Source organism: Perca fluviatilis, chromosome 23 (assembly GCF_010015445.1).
Source record: "Perca fluviatilis chromosome 23, GENO_Pfluv_1.0, whole genome shotgun sequence".
Taxonomy (NCBI): Eukaryota; Metazoa; Chordata; class Actinopteri; order Perciformes; family Percidae; genus Perca; species Perca fluviatilis.
The window spans coordinates 8,235,138-8,251,261 of NC_053134.1; the positions used below are offsets into that span (position 1 = coordinate 8,235,138).

General features: G+C 40.9%; 1 protein-coding gene across 1 annotated transcript in view; it reads right to left on the reverse strand.

Annotated features, from left to right (window-relative positions):
• The window catches only part of syt1a (synaptotagmin Ia), a 225,276-nt gene extending 210,544 nt beyond the window's left edge, over positions 1 to 14,732 (reverse strand). Inside the window, exon 1 of the mRNA XM_039792433.1 lies at positions 14,413 to 14,732. The gene's annotated coding sequence lies outside the window, so the exon portion shown is untranslated. The remainder of the gene's footprint in view (positions 1 to 14,412) is intronic.
• Positions 14,733 to 16,124: the final 1,392 nt, after the last annotated feature.

Genomic DNA, 16,124 nt, shown 5'->3' on the forward strand with positions numbered 1-16,124 from the left:
AGATGAATCGATCAATCCATTAGTTATCAACTATTAAATAAATCGCCAACTATTTGACAATAGATTAATCAAGAGAAAAGGTACTTCCAACTTCTTAAATGTGAATATTTTCTAGTTCCTTCACTCCTCTGACAGTAAACTAAATGTATTTGAGTTGTGGACAAAACAAGACATTTGAGGACTTCATATTCGGCTTTGAAAAACACTGATCAATAATTTTCACAAGTTTTCTGATATTTTATAGACCAAACAATTAATTGATTATTCGAGAAAATAATCTCCAGATTAATTGACAATAAAAATATGTTAGTTGCAGCCCTATATTGAATGACAAGGCTTTTTCGATACTCTATACTATGAAACCAATTTGGTCAGTGCCTAAAAGTGGTGAAGTTCGGTACCCAGACCTAATAGGCGCCAATCAATAGAAATCCATCACACTAGTGTCATTTCTTCGTTATCAATAATAGTTATCTTGAGAAAAACCGACATTGTAGAATTAAGTGTACGCCGCGATATATATTGGCCGATATATATATATAAAAAAATAAATCCAGAAACACATAAACAGATTTCCCTAACAATAGTTATTTGTAGTTAGTCCTCACTAAAATTATTAGGGATTTATTTTAGTGAGTGATTTATTTTAATGAGTCCTCACTAAAATAATATAATAATGCAGTTTAAAAATTAACTTGTTTGTTTTGTCACAACAGAACAGAGGGACATCAAAATATATTAAAGTTCTGATAAATAAAATGTATAAAAATACAAACTTATGATATCAAACTTCCTTTGAACAAAAACACAAAAAAGAAATAAAAAAAATCAAAGAGTGTTGCCAAGAGGGATGTTGTAGAGTGCCCTCTGGTCGACAAACTATGCAACGCCAACACTCATAACATTGAAGGGTGTGTTGTCAGTTTTTATTTTATTTTTTAAATATTCATTTATCGGCCATTATAAATACCAATACCGATAGTTTGGAAAATGTCTAATATCGGCTGATAATATCGGCCTACGGATATATCGGTCTGGCTCTAGGAAAAACTCCTGTTGTCAGTTTCTCCCAGTCGATTCATTCCCTCATTAAAAAGAAAATGTCACAAAGGCCATTGATTGTTTACATGCTTCCAACACGGCCAGTTTCTCATAAGCAGTATTCTTAGGGAAGCATTAGTCATCCACCCCTAGCTGTCAATCAAAACCCTGCTTTGGTCAAATCAGCCAGTGCGCGATTCATGACGTGCGCATGCTGCCCCAGGAAGCCTGAGGCCTGTACTACGAAGCAAGATCAACCAGCCCTGGATCTCCTTCAGTTATCCGGCTTCACCTAACCTAACAACCGCGGTCCTGCATAAGCTGTATCACGACGCTGGTTATCAACTAGTTCAGTCAACCCAGGGTTTCCCAATCCAGCGGCACGCGCGTTCACATAAAAGAGACTGTGTTTGCGCACCACGACCAATCGCAAACATCTACCAGAGCCGCATGTTATATATAAGAAGAGCAAATTATAATTCTACATAAATATGAGAAACAGACTCCGTTTTACAGGAAAAACGCAATACAGTCGCTGCTTCCTAAAACAGGAAGGAAAGCTGGCAAAAAAAAATAGCAAACACTGTAGATGTTTAAATCACAACTCCAATATCACTTCCCCATCAGTCAGGATGAAGATCTGACCATAATTACACTTGTGCTTTCCATAAACTGTCGTTGCTTTAGCCTATTATTTCAGTTGCAACCCTGGCAGTGGGAAGCGATCGTGAGAGCAAATAAAAAGAAATATAAAAACATAATTAAACCGATGTGCGCATGGTCGGTCGGTCTCTCTCTCTCTCTCCAACTTAACCTGCTCCCGACCAGGTTAGGCGTTCAGCATGAGTTACCACAGCGATTTAACCCGATAACAACTAATAATCCAACTTCGTGATACAGAAAATCCTGGGTTGAACCTGAAGTTAGCTCGCTAATGCCAAATCCTGTTTCGTAGTACAGGCCTCTGGTGTTTCTCGCTCTCTTGTTTACAGATCGACAGTGTCTCTGGGAGACAGCCTGTGACAGACTGATGGATGATGTGACACTCATGCACCACTGTGTCATCCTTGCATCTACCTCGCCCATTCTCCCCTCACCCACTCTCCGCCTGAGGTGAGGATGGAGGATGTGGTTATGCATGTAGATCAAGCTTCAAAGCAGCACCTTTTTTTCCAAATCATGCATGTGTATGTAGAGAAAAGCCTGATGGGTAAATGGTGGGTGCATGTCAGCTCGCCTGATTGTTAACGGCCAGATGACAAGGCTAGACCCGCTGCAGATGATGATGCTCAAGAGCGGGTAAGAGCAGACGAAATGGGTGTCAAATAGAGGTGACAAGACTCAAGGGTGCCAAATGAGTCTGCATAAAAATGAGCAAGCTCCCCCCAAAAATTACACCTCTCAAAATTTCATTGCAAAGAAAAGATGGTATTGTCCACCAGGGCTGGGTAAAACAACTACCGCTACGTTCAGCTAATGAACTCCGCCTGAGAGATCCCCGACTGTAGTCATACTCTGGAGAAAATGTCATGCATTAGTAACGGCCATCGACTCGTCAATGCTGTTGCATATTAAGTCACATCAGCAATCAGCAGGATGAGTCACAGTGTAAATGCTCAACATGCAAGTAATACTTATTGCGATATTTGCACAACGCATATTTTCCTCATATCGTGCAGCCCTACACCTCCTCTGAAAAAATTAGTGAATAAATAATAAATAAGTCTGTCTCTGCCAATTTACCAGATTTCTAAAGCGAGTAAGCATGATTTGTATACTGTTAGATGGTCTAATCTTCCCATATTGATTTTACCTACCCTGCCATCACTTAAACCCTCCAACCACATAGTCATGGAAAAGATGGCAATTAGAGGACCATTGGGCTCAGAGTCAATATTGAATGACAAAGCTTTCTTATGGAACATTTTTAATCACACCTTCTATGATTCTCAATCACAGCAGCAAGGGAGATCAATAACTTCCTCCACAACACTCAATGATGTGGAACCTGTTACTTTGTGAAGTTGTTCTTCGCATCCCAGCGTTTCCTCCAGGACTTTTTCGGGGGGGTAATGGGTTAGAGTTAACAGTTAACAGAAAGTTTGCTGATCTCGGACTGCCCCCAGCTCTCTCCTCCTGGCAAAGTAGTCCTCCAGCGGCGGGGAGTGACCACTAGCTAGCGAATTCTTTTCTAATTTTCAGGTCTGATAAAGACTAAATTCATCAAATTCTGAAGCAGCGGAAAAACTGCATTAGGAGAAACAAGTCTGTTCGTACTCACAGCCAGGTCTTTGGATTTTGTAAAGCCATTTTAAGTCATCACAATTATTTGAGGTGAAAAGGAAATCGATAGTGCTGCTTACTGTCTTCGCCACTATTCACCTCCTCTCCTGTGAATGATTACTGTCAGAGGTCGTCAGTTACTTAGTTCCCAGTAAATTAGGCTCTGCTTTTAAAGGCAATCAGATGTGGCTTGGCAGTAGTCCCAGTGGAATTTGTCACCTCTTCTCTGCTTCCACAGTGGCTGTGGCCTGTGCTTTGCAATAGGTCAATGACGCTGCAGTGTTCCATGGCTTCGTTGATTTCCTAATCCACCTCTTCACAGGACTATCCCCCCCCCATCTTTGTCTGCATTGTTTTGTTTTTAGCCAACTTGGGAATTTTTTAATCGACAGACAAAAAGTGAGAAAGCCTCAGTGGAATACAGGATTGTCACTCAATCTTTCTAGAAGTCTGTATGACAACTTAATTGGTACAGAATGAAAATACATAATTGTTAGATCCACGGCAAAAATTAATTTAATTAAATTTATTAAATTAATTTTATAAAAAAAAGTGAAGTTATATAATGTTTATAAACTGACTAAGACAGCAGTTTTGGCACTTAAGTAAGCCAAGAATCCTAAGGGGGTAAAACTCCTGTAATGTTTTCCCATCACTGAGCTTGCTAATGGTTTCTATTGTGATGGCAAAATTGAGTTCTGGAGATTAGTTTTAAGCTGAGACATGGTGAGGTAATTCTCTAAATACATTAAGCACATCACTGACTACAATAATATCTTGTCTGTCACAGAGGAGCAGGGATCCTTATTGGTGGCTATTTTTAATGACAAGCAGTCGTGCATGCTTATGTTATCAAGAAGCTTTAAAGATAAAACATACTGAGACAATGGCTGTTTCTCAATCTCAAGAATGCAAAGAACGGACTTGTGTTCTTGGGGAGAACGTTCTTGCTGGTTGTTCTTGGAAGAATTGACTCGCAAGTTCAGAAGCACAGAAAACGCTGTTAACAGTTTGAGACGATGCGTTCTTGAGAGGCTACCTGCAGTAGAAATAAAAAGCTAGAAATAAAAACCACAACAATATAACCACTTTGTATTTAAACAATCTCCGGGACAAGAAAACCTCACAATGTTACAACTATTGCAATAATATTGAAAAATAAAACTTATTGATCTTTAATTTTATTGTTTATGGTTTAGGTCAAACACACCTAACTTATTCAAAAGAGTGTAACGCAATCCCTACTATTATTAGTGTATTAGTTTAAGTCAGTTTAAATAAAAAAAAAAGCAGTAGGCCTACTCATTGGCATGTCTTAGGTGTCCCTATTAGTGTTATGTGGAATTATCATTTCTATGTTATTGTAGTGCACTGTATATGCCCAGGGACAAGAGATGGAAATTAGCAATTAAAATTATAAAAGGTTTATAATTTAGTCTACATAACATGCCATAGCATGTATTACCACTTTATTTACAACTGTTCATTTATCATACAGACTGAAACTCAACTTCTAATAAATCAGAAAACAAATACACCAAAAAAAGTATGAACTAAATACTAAATCTAATATAACCAATGTCATAATTTAAACAAGTCTCCCGAAGAGAAACGGGTATCTCTCTCTCCCCCGCCTCTGCCTGTTGCGCTGTGGTCGTGTGTGTGTGTGTGTGTGTGTGTGTGTGTGTGTGTGTGTGTGTGTGTGTGTGTGTGTGTGTGTGTGTGTGTGTGTGTGTGTGTGTGTGTGTGTGTGTGTGTGTGTGTGTGTGATGGCCGCTTATGGAGTTTAACGCCGAAAAAGCAGTTAACCACAGGTTCCCGTTAATCTTATGATGGACATGTGTTGTGATATTTAAACAACAATCCGTCAACGGCGAAATAAAAGCCTCTTATTTACGAGACCGGTCTGAGAGACCTCCATCTTACAGCGGGGTCTCAGAGCGTGACTGTCCAAGTAATGAGGTAGCGGCCCTGGCAGGCGCTAGCTGGCTGTCGCATCACTTTATGGTGTTGCTTAACTTCGAAAACTTTGAAGCAAATTGTCAATTCGACAACGATTTTCGCAAGACTACCTATATTCGAAATCTAAACAGTTAATTTCTCGCCTAAAAAGTTCTCAGAAGTGAATTTAGTGATGAAAAATTGTTAAAATTGTCCCGTTAATGGTCTTTCTGCGTACCGGAAACCCGACCCTCGTTGAATGCCGAAATGAATGTGGGGATACGGTTGCTGCCAAGTTCATATAAGTTACCAACCACTGCATCCTCGGTAAAATGGGCGTGTCAACAACATCTCCGGTAATCTTAACGGTTCTTGGTGAAATGTGAACTTGTGTATTGGGACAGTACACGAGATGACGTTTCACAGGGACACAAGAACACAAGTCGATAGAAGAACACAGACTGAGAAACGCCATATGTCTGCAAATCAAATCCTCCACTTACAAAAATATATGTTCGAACAAAATCAGCTCAACGTAAACACAGCTATGAGGAAATGTCCCGCAGCGCAGCAGCCCTGATCCTCTCAGGGGTCATTTAAGTAGAAGGTGAGCCACTTCCTCTTATCAGTGAATCCAGACCTCCAACAGGCCTTATCACCAGACTTACCCCTGAGATGTTTGGACCAGCCATGCACCGACGCCTCCACTTGACACATGATAAACCTTTGATCATACATTGACCGGTCTGTCAGCCCAGTCGTTTTCAGGTGGTGATAAATGGGGCTAGCATGTTTGCCTGAGGGCATATCGTCTACTTATAGGAGCCAAGATGGCTGCCTGTCTGCCTCCAAGTGACAGGGCAGCGAACTCCACATAAAGTGCCTTAAAGGTAATATATAGCCTGCCTGTTGGATACACTGATATGCTACACTTTGGTTCAATCCCATGTGAAATAACCCTTGATACATGAGATTTTTTCTCTGCTCACCCAAGGGCAACAAATTCTGCCCATACAGGAAATAATGTGGGCAGTGTCATTATCAAATGACACATTTCTGAAGAAAAATGGTGGTCCTTAAGTCTTACAAAGATGCAATCTCATATATCATACTATATTATTGTCAATTAGAGCTGTCATTCTTCCTCTATAATACCATTTGAATCTCTTCATTTTTTTTTTATATTTGAATATTTAATGCTCATATGCAGCCTGTTATTAATATGTACTACACTACTCAGGCTTATGCATTGTCAATGCCACTATAAGCATGTGGTTGTTGTTACACATTCTATCGTCTAGAGGGACTTCCAACATCAGCCGGCCCTTGAAGGGGACCTACGTCAAGGCGCATCGCATTTCTGGCACGCCGCTCTCCGTTTACATTATATTCCACCACGCACACAGCGACAAACACAAATGAACAGAGAACTCTGTAATGAAACAAGTGTAGTGAAGCGGCTCTGTTGCAAAGGTGCTCAGTTAGCAATGACATCATGTTAGAAAACACAGCCGAAACGATTTGTCATAAACTAAGTAATAGTAGTGGTCATGTTACTGAGAATACAGCTGTTAGAAGGTAATATATGAAGTCAAAGCTAACTGACAGCTGTAGGGCAGCTAACCTTTAGCTGTCTCCATGAAGCTCCCAGCTAAGCTCCTATAACTCGCGACGCAGTTAGGAAACCAGAACGAGTTAACTAACGATAACATAAGCATTTTGGCTCGGTGGATGTCAATTTTAAAGTCTTTGCCCGGGTCCGATTTTTCCTGCAATGTCACAAAATGATTTACGGCAGGTAGACAGCGCTACAGAGCACACATTCTGACGGGTCACAGATTTTGTCTGGGTTAGTGAGTATGCAGGTAAAAAGGTAGCAGGAGATTTCTTTATATAAGCCTAATTGTATTTTAATTTTATTTTAGAAGTTATCTGTTGCAGTTATGGCAGATACTGGGGCAGGGCCATTACAGAAAAGAAGTAAATTAAACGAAGAACAACTAAAAGCTAAAAAGGGAAAGTGAAAGATGACGGGCAAACCCAGAGTCACACTTGGTCGGGCTTTCAACAGATGACAATTACGGGATTGTAAATGATTGAAAACCGAACCGGAATTGGCCCTCAGGTAAGTTATGTCTATTTCATTCATAAAATAACTTTAGTCCGCGTTATGTGGTTGTACGCCAGTAGCCCACATTAAATTACGTCCCCCTTCTATTTAGCGCGGGCGTTTTATTCATTTTTGTCCATGTTGGTCTACTTTTTTCTTTTCCCTTGTCCCCCTGTACCTGTGTAAAGCGTCCTTGGGTTTCATGAAATGCGCTATATTAATCCAAGTTATTATTACGTTGATTGCTACAAAAAAAAAAAAAAAAAAACTCTTAATGCTTTGGCTCGTAACACAGTGACAGTGATAACATTACCCGTTTAAGCGCATGATACATCCAAAGTAGGCCAAGTTACCGTATGCACTTGAAATGCAACGATGCATCTGTAAGCTATTCACTACATGTCATTTAACTGACGCTTTTATCCAAAGAGACTTACAATTGCTATATATGTCAGAGGTTGCACGCCTCTGGAGCAACTAGGGGTTAAGTGTCTTGCTCAGGGACACATTGGTTGATGTATCGCAGTGGGAATTGAACCCAGGTCTCCCACACCAAAGGCATGTGTCATATCCACTGCGCCACCACCACCCTCTATTCTCTTATTGTAAATGAATGATTTTCTGTCTGAGCAAAACGTTTATCGCAACTGTATGACCTCCCCATAACTCCTAGACCTTTACTACAGCAGGTGTGGTAACAATACTAGCGCTTTTGTCCAAAGGGGCCGCTGAAATCAACACAAAGTGAAAGTTACATATAGCAACACCAAAAATGCCAAAGTCACTGTGTGAGCCGCCTTTGTTTACTCAGCCCTCCAAGGTTACAGCTAGATTCATTTTCTACCGATCTGTCCTCAAGTCAATTAGCAGCATGCACACCTGACAGATACCTAGCAATAGCTGCATCGAGCAAATTATTCTGTCACAGGCTTCGCTGATATCGTATGGTTTCAAGGCCAAATTATTAAACCCTCTCTCTGTTGCACTGCAGCCGCTGCTTCACTGATGATTTACTATCATGTCGTTTCCCTCCAGCGGGCCTATTCTTAGTCCCGGTATCATCCTCATCATGTGTTGGAGAGAGGGTTATTTTTAGTCAGGCTGTCACGTGATGTCAGTGCAAGTGGAGTCTCACAGCTGTAGGCTACTGGTACAACATGTTACAGTTCCACAGATCCCAGCCTGGCACAAAGGAGCTAGCATCCTGTGGATATCAGGACCTATTGAGAAACATCTCCTTAATAATAACAGCAATATTTGCAACAGATATCAATATCATTTTGATGGTCTGCAATGAAAAATGTTTTTATAAATGCACAATGGCTCATTCAGTCATAATGTTGTCCCACTCCCAGCAGTTCTTTGAACTGTGTAATTGCACCGCGTCAAACTGCAACAACCAGTATTTACTATACTCTTTATTGATTCCCAATGGGGGAGATTACAATTTACACTCTGTTGTTATTTTACACACACACACACACACACACACACACACACACACACACACACACACACACACACACACACACACACACACACACACACACACACACACACACACACACACACACACACACACACACACACACACACACAAGTGGGCTGCAACTGCTGAACAGGCGCCCTGAGCGATTCGGTGCCTTGCTCAAGGTACATGTTTAGGTACCAAATGTATGCAAAAGTCACAACACTGAAAACTTCTTATTTAATGGGAATTATTCCCACTAGTATTGCTGGAATCTCTTCTATAACTTTTAATTTATTCTGAAAGTTAAGAGACTATTAACATAAAGAAATACTAGCCATTTGAAGCACCGGTCCAAAGGAGGTAGTGTAATTATGAAGTATCACTCTGCAATTAATGTTTTGATTACCACCTGTGTTCTAAATAAACCGGAGCAAAACTACTTCCCCTGAAGAATAAACAGCTTTATTGCAAAGCAGATCCATCCACACCTGTAGGGAGCAGAGCTATTCTCAATGCCAGAACAATTAATCACAGGATGGTTAAGTAGAGATGACAGGAGCGACTGACAGCCTATAATTTTCCTGGGCAATAATTTAGCTCATTACATAACACACAGAGACTTCTATCATTACTGAAATGTGCTCATTTAGGTACTATTCCCCACCACTTTCTGAAGAAGGGAGGGTTTTGTCATGCCATCTTGCTTGATACGGCTGGTGGTTCTGCACTGTAATTTTCATCTCCGATCATCCGCGGTTATCAGTCTGGGTCAACAGACCCACTGGTCCCAACTCCCCCATCAAAAATAGTTTGCCTTGATGGTTTCAAAAAGTGGAGGAAAATGAAAAGGAGGTGGACCCGCTTACAAAAAGTTAGACCAAGAGGAAGAGCCATCATTCTGTTAAAAGGCTGTAATCTTAAACTTTCTTTTCTTTAAAGTTTTTTGACAGAGTGTCACAACAGCAGGAGAAAGAAAATGGGAGGTCAGGCATCATGTCAGCCTTAAGCTTCTTCCACAGATGCTTCTGCGCTACGGTCTTTAGCACTGTGCAAGACTGCAGACTGAAGTGCAGCACTTAAGGGCATTTTCAGTTTGTCTTCTCTGGTTGGAATCAGTCAATGAGTTCATAAACTGTGTTTTTCCCTTGGCTCAGTTTCTTTTTACACAGAAAAATCCAAGTGAACCAAAATGCATCACTACAAGCCATGGGAGAAAACCTTCACGCCGCTTATTGGCCAGTTGTGTCTGGGGTGGGAAGTAAATACAGGAAGAAGGTCCTGTGTTTTTGACTAGTGCATATTTCTGACTACAGTCAAGCTAGCCATCTCTCGCGTTTCCACAGTCAAACAAGCTCATGTAATTAAAATTAAATCCAGACATTGCTTTGCCGAGACGTTGCTCTGCTTTGCCTGTGGGCTGTGCGACTTCAGTGGACATCCTGATGAATTAAGCCGTGATTGGCCGGTTGGAAGTAGAGTTAAAAGTTAGTTTCAGTTTCATATGGTGTTCTTATGGTGATATGGGATTTCTGTTTTCTAATACTACAGTGTTTACTTTCCCAATGGAAACATGAAGGATTGAAAGAGGCCATCTTTGAAGTATAAAGATACTGGAGGCAATATTCAGAAAAATTAGCAATAGCAGAAATGTGTATAGAAAGTTTCATTGCATAATCCTGTCGAGTTTTTAACTGACAAGCCAACAGGCCAGTGAGAGTTTGCTAGATAGGTATTGTATGCTTTATATTTAGGTGGATAAAATAACAAAACCACCTGGTAAAATCATTCAATATAGTAGTACATGCGTAGGGCGGCCCCCTGAAAGTCGATGGAGGTGAATCACTCGTCAGTGACCCTCCGAGCCCTTCTTTTTTGTTTTAGCCAATCAGTGTGCATTACATTATATTTTTATATTCTCTGAGGCAAGCGCGCAACAGTGTTTCCTATGGGTGGTCTATAGATTAATAAAAAGTCACACCCACAAAGAATGGTAAACAAGACAGTTCAAGATGGGTCGGGTGGTTTGCTGACATCGCCGAAGACTCCTGGCGCAATGAAGAGAGTCCGCCTCGGTTGACAGCTGCCCGCAGGGAGGGAGGGCACAGTAAACATGGAGTCCACGGCCCCGGGAAGCGGCGAGGTGCTGTAAAGCTTACGGACGGAGCCGTGAGCCACCTTCATCCTGAGCCTTGTCAAGCTGCACTAGAGCCGGTCGCGCACACCGCCACAGAGGAAATGCCGAAAGACAAGGGGGATCCTCTCGCACCAAGAGGCCGTCCCTGATGAGTTGAATCCCCCGGGCAAACTACTCCAGTACATTATAAAACTGTGGCGGGCCGCATTTGACCACATTTGACTATGTTAATGTGGTTGAAATCATCCCTAAAACTCATGCCGATGGATTTTCTGATTGCCAATCGGTCTGTAGGTTATGACGAATAGTCAAATCCGATTTGATGATCTTGGGCCCTAATAGTACAGTAACACCAATGTACAGCACTAAAAATAATCAACAGACTCACCAAAATTGTCCAATATGTTCCATTTTCATAAATATAGTACACATGGAAGGCTGTAGTTTTTGACTGCATTAGATTGTAAGGTGCACGTCATTTTGTCCACTTCCCGTATAACGCATTGAATCACAAGATGGATATGGTAAGAGTAGTTCCCCATTCTTGAATCTCATGAAATTGCATTTTCTGTTAACTACATGTACAAACAAACAATCTTCCCCTCCTGCTTTAAATTAGAGGGGACATTACCAAGGCAATTTTACTTTGCGTATTATGTCTGTTAGGCTTTTAGGAGAACAACAGCTTCAGCAGCTCTGGTAGTCATTTACTACTGAAATAACAGGCATGTCTCATTTTCCAACAGATCAGAGCTCTCAATCCTTGTGTTAAAAAAATGTATTTAGTACATCCAAAATATGAACGGGTGTAAAATGAACCCAGAAGCTCTCAGGTTATAAAATGTCATTAACAGTTTGGCGAGGCAGCCTATGGAAACTGGTGAAGGGCATGAACGTGTCATCTGGTGGCCCATAATCAACACCATGATGTGGTCATCCTGACACACATTGTTAGATTTCAAAATAATTTAAAATGACCTTGAGAAAAATCTTATTCTAACAAGTAAGCAGCTAAAGGACACAAAGTGGGTAACCATTCCTGACCATTATGTGCTGCTCCGTTTTACACTGCTACATGCAACTGTCCGTGACATTTGGGACTTTTTGTATTAAAGAATAGGAATACGACTGGAAATGCATAGCACATGCATGGAACAGTCAGAGCAGGAGGGCTGATTGCGGCTCATCAGCCTGTCAGCTGGACGTGCATACTGAGTGGAGCCCATGGTCGAGTGGCTTTCCCCGCTGCCACATTTTCCTCACTCAAGTGCAAATCAAACGGCTGTTGTTTCAGTGTTAGATCAGTTAAGTTGTAGAAAAGATGAAAGAAGGTCTATTAATTTGGCACGTCTCTGCCTGTTTACAGCCTCCATTCACACGTGGTAAGAGAGGCTGAGAGAGGCTTATCATTTGAAAAGCAGATGAGGCCCCACTGAGGCAAATGCAAATGTGTTCTTGCTGTCCTGTGCCTGCAGCTAGGTGCCATTGTACGACCCAATATAGCTGAGTCTCCATGTCTGTACATTCCAAGCTGAGCTTAACCTACAGATTTCACTCCTTGGATCCTATAGACACATCTCCCAGCATGCACTGCAATCCACTGGCTGTTTAACACGATTAAAAGTAATGGAAGTACACTTGAGAATCTCCGGCCTCCTCGAAACAGAGTGAAGCACTCCATCTCTTTGTCCAGCCCAACACATCGGCTGTGTGAGCTTAATGCTGCTTCCTGCTGAAGCACTTTTCTCATGATAACGTGACCAATTCAGGCTGCACCAGCTGCAGAAAATGGACATAACGTCACGGGAGTACATTGAGAGAACTGCCAAACCCTGAAAACAACCATTAGTACAGCAATGTACATCAGCACATTATAAAAACAGCCCAGAAATAAAATGCTACTCCATGTACTAAGCACATTTAAAGGCTTATGAGAATGCTTACGTCCGTAGGCCATTGGTGGTTTTCCAATTTTGGTAATATGCCATCTAGTAGCTGTTCTACATTTCCAACAACTGGTAAATACACGCTTTTTTATATTTAGGGATCCCAGGCAGTTCACGAAGAGCTACAATATCTTCAAACACCAATTGCTCCAGTTGCAAATATAGAACTAAATTAGCAGCAAATATCCCATTATGCCTCTCAATTACAGACTTTTTAATTAGGGACAGTAAAAGTGTTTTGGGTACACAGAGATGTCATCAATTCCAAATGTTCTCTTTTCATTTGATTGTCTCTCTGTCTATAAAGAAATAGCAGTTCAATCAGACAACCTCCCACATAAGTGCATACCAAAGTCCTGATACCAACATTTTAAATGTGTTTTTGAAAAGCAGTGATTCTGGTAAATGCCAATGTATAGGACCGGTGAGAAGTGTTTGGGGAGATGTACTTTGGAGAGAATAACGCCCATATCTCAGCTGAGAAAGAAAATTGAAGAAAAGATAGTAAAAGCACAGACGAGGCGAGGTCATCTGTGTTTGTGCAAAGAAAGGCTGATGTGCTGTAAGAAAGAATGAATACCGCTGAGTCAAATCAATAGTTAGAGGTTTGTTTCTCTGTGGTCTAACACAATCACAGCAGCAACTCAAACTCTGGGGGTTTTAGGTTTTAGATGAACAAACTACAATAGCACAGCTCAGTCAGCCAATTCATGGGTAGCAGGTTATTTTTTGTGAATGCAGAATATACAGTTGATATTTAAGTGTCACTCCCAACAAGCAAACACCAAGTGCAGCACAGAACAGATGTGGGAGTGTGATAATGAACTTCAACACAGGGGAGTTAGGAGCCTACAGGTGGATTCTGAGGTAGAGATATGACTCTGCAATGAGTGCAGCAGCAGTGTACTGTAGAGCAGAAGCTCAGGTATAACTTCACACATAAATCTATTTACTTGACAACTCATTTCTCTAACAATATGTGCATACAGAATGGGGTTGAGTATGGGGATTATGTAAATGTGCTTACACTGTATGAAGCATATGAAAAAAATGGCCGTGTCTAGTTTTACAGGAAATGCAATATCACAGTTTTACAGTAAGCCAACAGAAAACACCAAAACAAGGCAACAACCTGCAGCAAAACCCGTTTAAAGCATAGAGCAAAACGTGGTAAAACGAATGCATTCGAGGATGCTAAACTGCAACATTAAAATGCTCTTACATGTCTTAGTGATAAAAAAAAAAATTGAATAATTTAACAGCCCATTATATAATATTACATTTTGAAGGAACCCATTCTGCATAATAAGTAGGCTCCTTTTACTTTTGATACTTTAGGTAAAATGTTCTGGTAATAGTAATATACTTTTACTTGTAACATTTAGGACTTTTAGGCCTACTCGTAATGCAGTATTTTTAGACTGCCATTAACTCGATTTATGCTAGTTACTGTAGCTAACTGTTAGCACCGGCAGCATATTCTTACCTTGGTGTTGTGAAGCGCTTGGTATCCTAATAAATCCTTTGGGGGTATTATTGGGAATCCGTAACAGCAGGACAGGAAAACTCCGGCTTCTGGGTCGAATTGTGGAGCCATGACAATTGACGACGTTAGTTTAAAGTATCGCTAATCTGCGAAGCGGTGAAGTAGCTAGCTAGCTATAACTGTTAGCGGCAGCAGGGAGTCCTATTACTTCTTCTAGAAAGTCCCGAAGCGACACGTTCAGACTTTTGGTAGTTAGACTTGCTTATTTAATGGCACATAAGCAGCAGTGGTAGCAGCAAGTGTTTCTAACTCAATTAACAAACCGAAAGAAAAAAAATACATGACTGAGAAAATAAACCAGCTGGTTAAAAACACCTCATCAGGAAGGGTCAGGTGCGTTAGATTTATGCTGCAAGTCTGTTAAGAAACTAAATTAGACGTGTTCGTTTGATTTCTGAGGAGGAAGGAGAGGCTGGGGTCGAATTGAAAGTTAAGCAAAAGGTTTAATGAACAACACGATGAAAACGACATGACAAAAACAAATGATACACTGCAGCTGACAGCGGACTGAATCAATGCTTTTCCTTGTGGAGTCCCATAAAAACAGCCATGTGACATGACAAACAATTACACAGTAAAACAGCGGTCTGCGAACATGCTTCCCCATGCGGGGTCACAGTTGCAGCGCTGGGATCATCTCAGGATCCGAATTATATTTCTGTTCTCTCAGGATAAGGACACACCTCTGAATTTCAGGTCACAGACTAAGGTTGTTTATCATGGTAGTGTCTGTTCTACAGAGATATGCATTTCCTTTGTTCTAACCCAGTCTGGCCCCGCAGGGAGTGGCTCCCCACAAGTTGTTTAAACAATAAGTCTTCTAGAGCATCTACATTCATGCTAAATAACAGACATGACCTAATCAATTCTTTAGAAGCTTGAGAAGGTGTGAGCCAGACAAATGCTGATTAGGCTTAATCAGTATTGAAACATTCCTTCACTCAGTCACACAACAGTTTACATTTTTTAAGTTACATTTTTTACCTAAAAGTATATTGTACTAAAACATAAGCATGGTTTTAACTTTTTTATCTTCAACAAGTCCTAAAGGCTTTTATTTATTTGATTGGGCAGGTGTAATTTCGGCTACTTTTTGTAGGCCATAATTAGTATCGCATTGCCAGACCTACTTCCACAGCGCTAGGCCATGATGAATCGCCCCCTACTCTTCTCCAATCAGTAGGCTAGCTATCATTGAGATTGACGAGGCAGTGGTGGAAGAAGTAGCCTTCTCTAACCCAGTCTTACGGTTATGGCGGCCACTAGAAAAAGTAGCAATCTCATAAACAACAATCCACACTAGAGAGTACCCTGTGCTCAGAGCTATCTTCTGTAAACAACTGGCTGATTGACAATATGCTGTCACTACATTTTCGTAAGACAGAGGCCATCTTCGGTTCAAAATTCAAGATTGAACAGATGCTCGGAATTTAGGTCATTTTAGGGTCATTTTGAATAATGTTGTGGTCAGTGCAAAAACATCAGTAAAATACCTGGGTTGCATCCTAGAAAACAACTTGGATGGCAGGAATATGGCCAATAAGGTTTTGAGTAAAGTCACGGGGCTCACAAAGTTTTTAGCCAGAAATTCTAAATTTTTAGAACGGTCAACAATGATCATCTTAGCTAATGCCTTAATTTTAAATCACTTT